A 7,019-nucleotide genomic window follows, 5' to 3' on the forward strand; every position below is an offset into this window, starting at 1 on the left:
GCTTCCTCAAGATATGTCAAATCGCTTCAGCTGACTTCCAGCTACCAGAATTGCATGTCTGTGCTGAGAACTTTCCCCCAGAACAACAGAAGGCACACAGCAAAGGGAAATTGCCTGGCACACAATCTATTCCTCTCCCAGTAGTCTTCAACCAATGAGTCTTAGGACGAGGTGTATAAATACCCCAGCTCTCTCCTCCCTCAGGTGGGATAATGCTGAAGTTCTGTGTTGCACTGTTTACCTGTGGGATTAAGTTCCAGTCATCTACACAGGTGTGCATCTTAAATAACACATCCTACTGACTGCTTCCCAATCCCTGTCTCACTTCTCCACTCCTCTGGGAGCATCCATACCCCAGAAATTTTCTCTCAGGGTCTGCTGAGGGGTGTGTGTGAGAGAGAGAGAGAGAGAGAGTCACTCAGTCATGTCTGACTCTTGCAACCCCATGGACTGTAGCCCACCAGGCTTCTCTGTCCATGGAATTCTCCAGGAAGAATACTGGAGTGGGTTGCCATTCCTTTTGCCAGGGGGAGCTTCCTGACCCAGGGATCAAACCCACGTCTCCCATATTGCAGGTGGATTCTTTACCATCTGAGCCACCAAGGAAGCCCCTGCTGTGGCGGGAACCTCAAGTAAGACAAAGGGTGAAGGCAAGGAACAATGATAGAACAGCTACAGTTTCCTGCATCATGTCAAGACTGTTACAGGCATGATCTTATTTCATCCTCTCTACAGCCATAGGCTATAAGGGGTTATCTTACAGAGGATAATCTGAAGCGCAGGAGGAGGTATAACTTGCTTATGGTCACGTCGCTGCTCAGCAGATAAGCTGGATGCTGAACACTCACTGTTCTCTTTGGCCCCATGGCCATCCTGGTTCCACCCTACCCTGTGGGCCCAGGTCAGTGTTCCATATTCCAGATTAAAGACTCAAGAATACATGGAATCAATCTTGAGTTTGATTATTCTGGAATAACCTCTGATGATTTGTCGTCCTATTACCTATTCCGTGGATAGATCAGCAGCGATAAAACATGTGGCAACCTAAGCAAGTGTTTTCAAAACACCTTTTCCTCCTCTGCTGTGTTTCCCTCCGTGGAGACTGAGGCTGTGCCAAAGTGAAGGCAGGAAGCAGGCGTGACTCACAAACAGCCTGCTTGGCGGACTGCTTTGTAATACTCTTCGCAGACAACTGATGACACAACCACGGAGCTGAGAGAAGACAAAACCGGCTGCGGTGTAAAGACGCCATCTCTTTACATCTCTGTGCCTGGCTTCATTCCTGCAAACGTGTTCCTAGGCTTTGTGTGGACAAAGCCTGAATAACTCCACAAAGAGAGATTTGGTGTCTTCTCATATTTGGCAAATAAGTGACCAGATTTTGTTCTTGTTGTATGTTTTAGCCTCAGAGGAAAACTACAGTTTTGTTTTGTTTTCTTTTTGGTCAAAGATCTCTCTAGAGTCAGACCGTAAGTCTTTCCTGAGCACACACAGAATATAAATTTAGCAACAAGCTCTTGTCCTCAAAAACATTAGGGTCTCATAGCAGAATTGACCAACCTAATCGTTCCGTGGAACTGGAAGTCCCCGCTCTCTCTGTTGTCATGCCTCACCCGGACACCTGGATCTCAGGGCTAGGAGCGACATGCTCAGTCACCCCAGGACAGAACATTGTCAGTTCTGTTACTTTCTCAGGGATCCTCTGTGAGAGTCTAGCTTCCGGACAGTCCTCCGTTCTGCAGGTAAGACAAGCAGGGTTGAACCGGGGCTGTCCATCCTGATCACCTGTAAAGACCCTCCCTCTCGGGATGTCGAGATGGATGGTCTGTGAGGGAGTAATTGTCCTAGGGCCACTATTGATTAAACGCTGAGAAACATGCTTAGGTTGCACATGCCGTCAGCCGAACCAGTGACAGTTCCGTGTCTTCCTATAAATTCTTCTTTTCCAGCTGGGCTTTTTCTGTGGTTTCGTATTAAAATAGACACTTCCTAATTAGATGGATCTCTGTCGTGAGGATCCATCTGAGAACTTCGGTGGTATTTTCCTATTAGATATCTCTTCACAAATCAGCCCTGTGCTTTCCAGCTTTTCTAAATCATAACTCACTGAATAGCTCCTTGAGCAGGCAACAGCCCCATAACTAGTAATTAGTGTCCTGTCAGCTGATATCAGCAGCATTAGTTTTTAGCTGCTGACATCAGCAAGTCATTCATATATTTAAAGCCATAGCGACTCATAATTGCAATGAATACATCTGAACTATCTGATGAATAAGAAGATCTTTTTTTTTTTTTTAAATAAAGCAAACCATGTTTGGGTGAAAATATATAAAACAAATTAAAGTTAAGAATTACAAGACAGATTTCAGCATGAAAACAAGTCTGTGAAGAGCCCACAGTCCTAGACAGTCTTCCCAGGTCTGACACAGACATCTATCATAAATCCACAAACAAGTCTGCTCCTTTCTGATTAGAGGATGGTTTGGTCAAGGTTATAGAGAACATCTGTTTTAATGACAGAAGTCAGTAGAATGGCAATACTTTGAGCCCTTCCATTTTTGTATTCACTAATTGTTCATAAAGGAGTCAGTGATTTTTTCCAAGTACATTCTGATTAAAAAATAAGGCCAAATAAATACTTGACTCTTATTCTGAAGGGAAAAACTGTGTAAAGTTTCCTTTTATTTGAAAATTCAAAAATTGAAATTTCAGAAATGTGAACCCTATATGAACAATACCTATATAGGTTTTTAGAAAACTTAGAAAAATTACTATGATCGAAATACATAATAGGAAAATAAGAATCATTTTAAATAAATTAAATATGAATAAAAATTCCTATTTTGTTGGAAAAGCTATATTATGCTTAGGAAATCATCAGAGAAATAACAATTTTCTTTAAGGAATGTACTTTGTCTATTACTTAACTTCTTCTAGCCCCTCAAAAGACTATCAAAGTAACATCTGTTTTTAGATTTTGTTCTGAGGTTTTGCACCAAATTGATGATTGCTACACCTGCAAAGCCTCACCTATCAAATTGAGTTAAGCACGAAACAGATCGCAATTGCAACTCATCTTATCAACCTCCAGAAAACTCAAAATACAAGAGCTCCGATTTAATAAAGGAATTCTAAACAGGTAATATTTTTCTTTCTTCACAATTTGAGACAGCATTTGTTCATCATATAGAAATGCCAAATATGCAAGTTAGAAATTCAGAAAACAAATATGTCAGGAAGCATTTTATGCATCATTTAAAATTATATTTAAACAGTTCCCCAGCTGTAAATTAAAGAAGAGAAAAATTATGTGCCTAAGCTTTCATAAATGTCATATAGCAAATTCATAGAAATTAATAAATACAAATCAAGTACAGTTTATCTTTTTCTCCTTCATTGAATGAAACTGTCACTCACCAAGTCCAAATCAGAGTTACAGACACTTCCACATTACTAAAGGGAACAATGATACTGTATTGCCAGAAATGTTAGTAACACATTAGGTATGTCGCTCCAACTGAACAGGAATAAATTAGAAATAGCATGCGTGTTTTATGACATACAGGTAGTTTTTCTTCCTCGCTTAATCCTTTTCTCATAGTTTAACCCTTCCCCTGGGGCAACAAATGCTATCCGTTCATGTCACAAACAAGTTCAGGGCGATGGAATGGCTATTAACCCAGGAGCAAAGGATAATAAGGAATATTTATATACTTGGGCAAGATTGGGGTATAAAATGTTGATCTTTCACTAACTTTTCTCGTTTGTTGACCTGCAGAGGCGTTTTCATTTTTGCAAACAGAGTCTGGACAAGGGGGGCAATTTATCATGGTGGCTCGTAATTCCCTGCGGTGGGTTGTAACCCGGGAGGTCTGTGTGCCTTGTAGTCTAATACCAATTGGACTGGAGAGGGAGATGTACTGAGACAATAAAGGGGGGAGAGATGAGGGCTATTTTCAGATCAGAACATTGCTATTTACTATATGATTTAGAAAATACAGAAATCAATTAAAAAGTAGAAATCACTGGTCATTTAACTTCTTAGAGGTGATCAGGGTTAAATTTTGATGTGTTGTTTCCTGGTTGTTTAAAAATATATATATGACAAAAATTTGAAGTGTATCTTTTATTTGTGAGCATATTTCATCTTACTAGGTATTCCTCAAAGATGTACTTTTTATTGGCAACATAATATTTCCTTGTATGTACTTTCATCTATTGAGCCATCCCCTGTTGTGGGACATCTAGGCTGTTTCCAATTCTCTAATGCTCTGAATAATGTTGTAACAAAAATGTCCTTGCCTGTACATTTTTGTGGCATGTTTGATTCTCTCCTTGGGATAATTACCTGTTATAAGTGTGTTCTTGTTCCATACTGCCAAATTACTTTTTAGATAATGTGATACTGATTCACACAGCTAATGTTTATGATTAAGGGTAGAATTTAACTGTGGCCTGGCCAGGACTCAATGTAAATTTAAAAAAAAAGGTGAAAATTTAAACTACTGAAAACTGTTGTTTCTCTTTCATTTTGGCCTCCATAGTTTATTGACAGAGCCCCTGACACCAGAGAGGAAGAGGAACTTCTCTGGGCAGAGGTGGACCTAGAAGCTAAGTCTGCTGGCTCCCAAATCTTTTCCCAACTAGATCCTGCCTCTTCCCTGCCATTCTTTTCCATTTTAATTTATATTTCTATGGTAGGTGACTTCTGAAGAACTGTATCAGTAGTTTTATTATGTTTATAAAAGTACACATGATCATTAAGAAATAGAGAAAATAGCAAAGAATATCTACTATATAAATATAACCAGAGAAAAATCATTTAGAATTTTTTATTTAACATTTCTGATATAAATATGGACATTATGTACATATAAAATTATGCTGTATATACTATTTTGTAACTTTTTTCATCCAATAAAATATTTAGATATTGTCCCATATTGTATAAAGCATCATTTTAAGTGTTTGCATGGTAATTCATTATGTACTAACGTTTGTACTAACTAAAGTACTAGCATTAACTAGTTCCCTATTCATGGATATTTAGGTGATTTTGAAGAAACTGGACATTTTGATAATTTTCCTTTTTCTTGATTTTAAAATAAAATATCTTAAATTTTAAATGTTTTAGATAAAATGCTTCAAACATATATGCAATGTAAATAATAATATAATAAACACTTCTATGTCTAGCACAGAGCTTTAACAAATCCCAGCCATTTGTCATAGTTAAATCAAAATTTTTTAAAAAAAAACAACATATCATTAAAGCCTCCTGTGTAGCCCTTTCCAGTCATATCTGCTCCATTCCTTCCCTAAAAGGAAGTTGCTACATAGCATTTCCATGAATGGTTTTATATGGATTATATCTGTAAGTGTATAATATATCCATAAACAGCAGATAACATAGTATTTTTGTTCTTAAACTTTAAATAAATATTATCATACTCTATAGGGCTCCCCTGGTGGCTCAGTGATAAAGAATCCACCTGCCAATGCAGGAGACCCAGGTTCGATCCCTGTGTTGAGAAGATCCCCTGGAGAAGGGAATGGCAACCCACTCCAGTGTTCTTGCCTGGGAAATCCCATGGACAGCGGAGTCTGGGGGGCTGCAGGCCATGTGGTCACAAAAGAATCTCACGACTTATTGATTAAAACACACAAAACCCATCGTACTCTATATACTCTCCAACTTACTTTTTCCAGAATTGTATTTTTTTAAGCTTTATCCACATGCAAACATGTAGCTTTAGGTCATTCATTTTCACAGCTGCACAGTATTTTGCTATATGACTGTATTTGACAATGTATTCCTGTATATTGAAGTGCATTTAGGTCATTTCCAATATTTTGCTATGACAAATTACACAGCTGTGAATATTGTTCCTTGTGTAAGTGTTTATCTTGAGTAGAGACTATTTCCTCGGAGAAGGCGATGGCACCCCACTCCAGTACTCTTGCCTGGAAAATCCCATGGACAGAGGAGCCTGGTAGGCTGCAGTCCATGGGGTCACGAAGAGTCAGACACGACTGAATGACTTCACTTTCATTTTTCATTTTCATGCATTGGAGAAGGAAATGGCAAGCCACTCCAGTGTTCTTGCCTGGAGAATCCCAGGGACGGGGGAGCCTGGTGGGCTGCCGTCTATGGGGTCGCACAGAGTCGGACACGACTGAAGTGACTTAGCAGCAGCAGTAGCAGCAGCAGAGACTATTTCCTAAAAGTGAAATCACTGGGTGGTAAAACGTATAAGGATCTTAATTTTGCTATTTCAATTGTCCTTCCAAGTTGTTCTACCAATTTATATCCCCAATGGTAGCACATAGAAGTCCCTGTTTACTAAAGTCAGGCTTTTTATTATTTACAATCCAATAGATATGAAATGGTAACTCATTTTTATTTTTACTTCCCTGATTATTAGTAAGGTTGACCATCTTAACATATGCTTTTTGACCATTCATTTTTCTTCTATAAATTGCCTGTTCATATTTTTTGTTCATTGGTCTATTAATTGTCTATTTTACGAATCCTTTGTTAGTTCAACACATAGTGAATGTCTTCTAGTCTGTAGCTTGTCATTTTACATCTTTGGGGGTTTGGTTTTTTTGTCATATGGTTGAATGTTGAATTCTTAATGTTGAATTTTAAGATTATGATGTCATCACATTTGTCAACATTTCTTTGTGGTTTGGGACCTCATATCTTACCTAATAAATTCTTCCCTACACTGATTTGTTATGATTAAAATTGTATTTTCTTTGAAAAGTTTTGTTTTTCACATTTGATTCTGTAATCCATCTGAATTTTTTTGGTGTGATGTGAGGTATGACTCATTTCTTTTTCATATAAATTTTTTTAGCATGACTTATCAATATTGATATTGGTTTGTGCTGTGACCTCTGTCTTATACTAAGTTTATAGTCCACTTTCTGAGTTTTTGTGTTTGCCTTATTGGTTTGTTTCTCCTTTTCCTGAAGTCACACTGCCTTAAATATTCCCCTGTGATACTGAGTCA

The 7,019-nt window shown here is 38.2% G+C and overlaps 1 long non-coding RNA gene across 1 annotated transcript in view; it reads left to right on the forward strand.

Moving 5' to 3' along the window:
* LOC129630093 (uncharacterized) overlaps positions 1–6,736 on the forward strand; it is a 38,358-nt gene extending 31,622 nt beyond the window's left edge. Inside the window, exons 2-3 of the long non-coding RNA XR_008703519.1 lie at positions 2,975–3,139; positions 4,545–6,736. This is a non-coding gene — a long non-coding RNA (uncharacterized LOC129630093). The remainder of the gene's footprint in view (positions 1–2,974; positions 3,140–4,544) is intronic.
* Positions 6,737–7,019: the final 283 nt, after the last annotated feature.

Source organism: Bubalus kerabau, chromosome 16 (genome assembly GCF_029407905.1).
Source record: "Bubalus kerabau isolate K-KA32 ecotype Philippines breed swamp buffalo chromosome 16, PCC_UOA_SB_1v2, whole genome shotgun sequence".
NCBI lineage: Eukaryota > Metazoa > Chordata > Mammalia > Artiodactyla > Bovidae > Bubalus > Bubalus kerabau.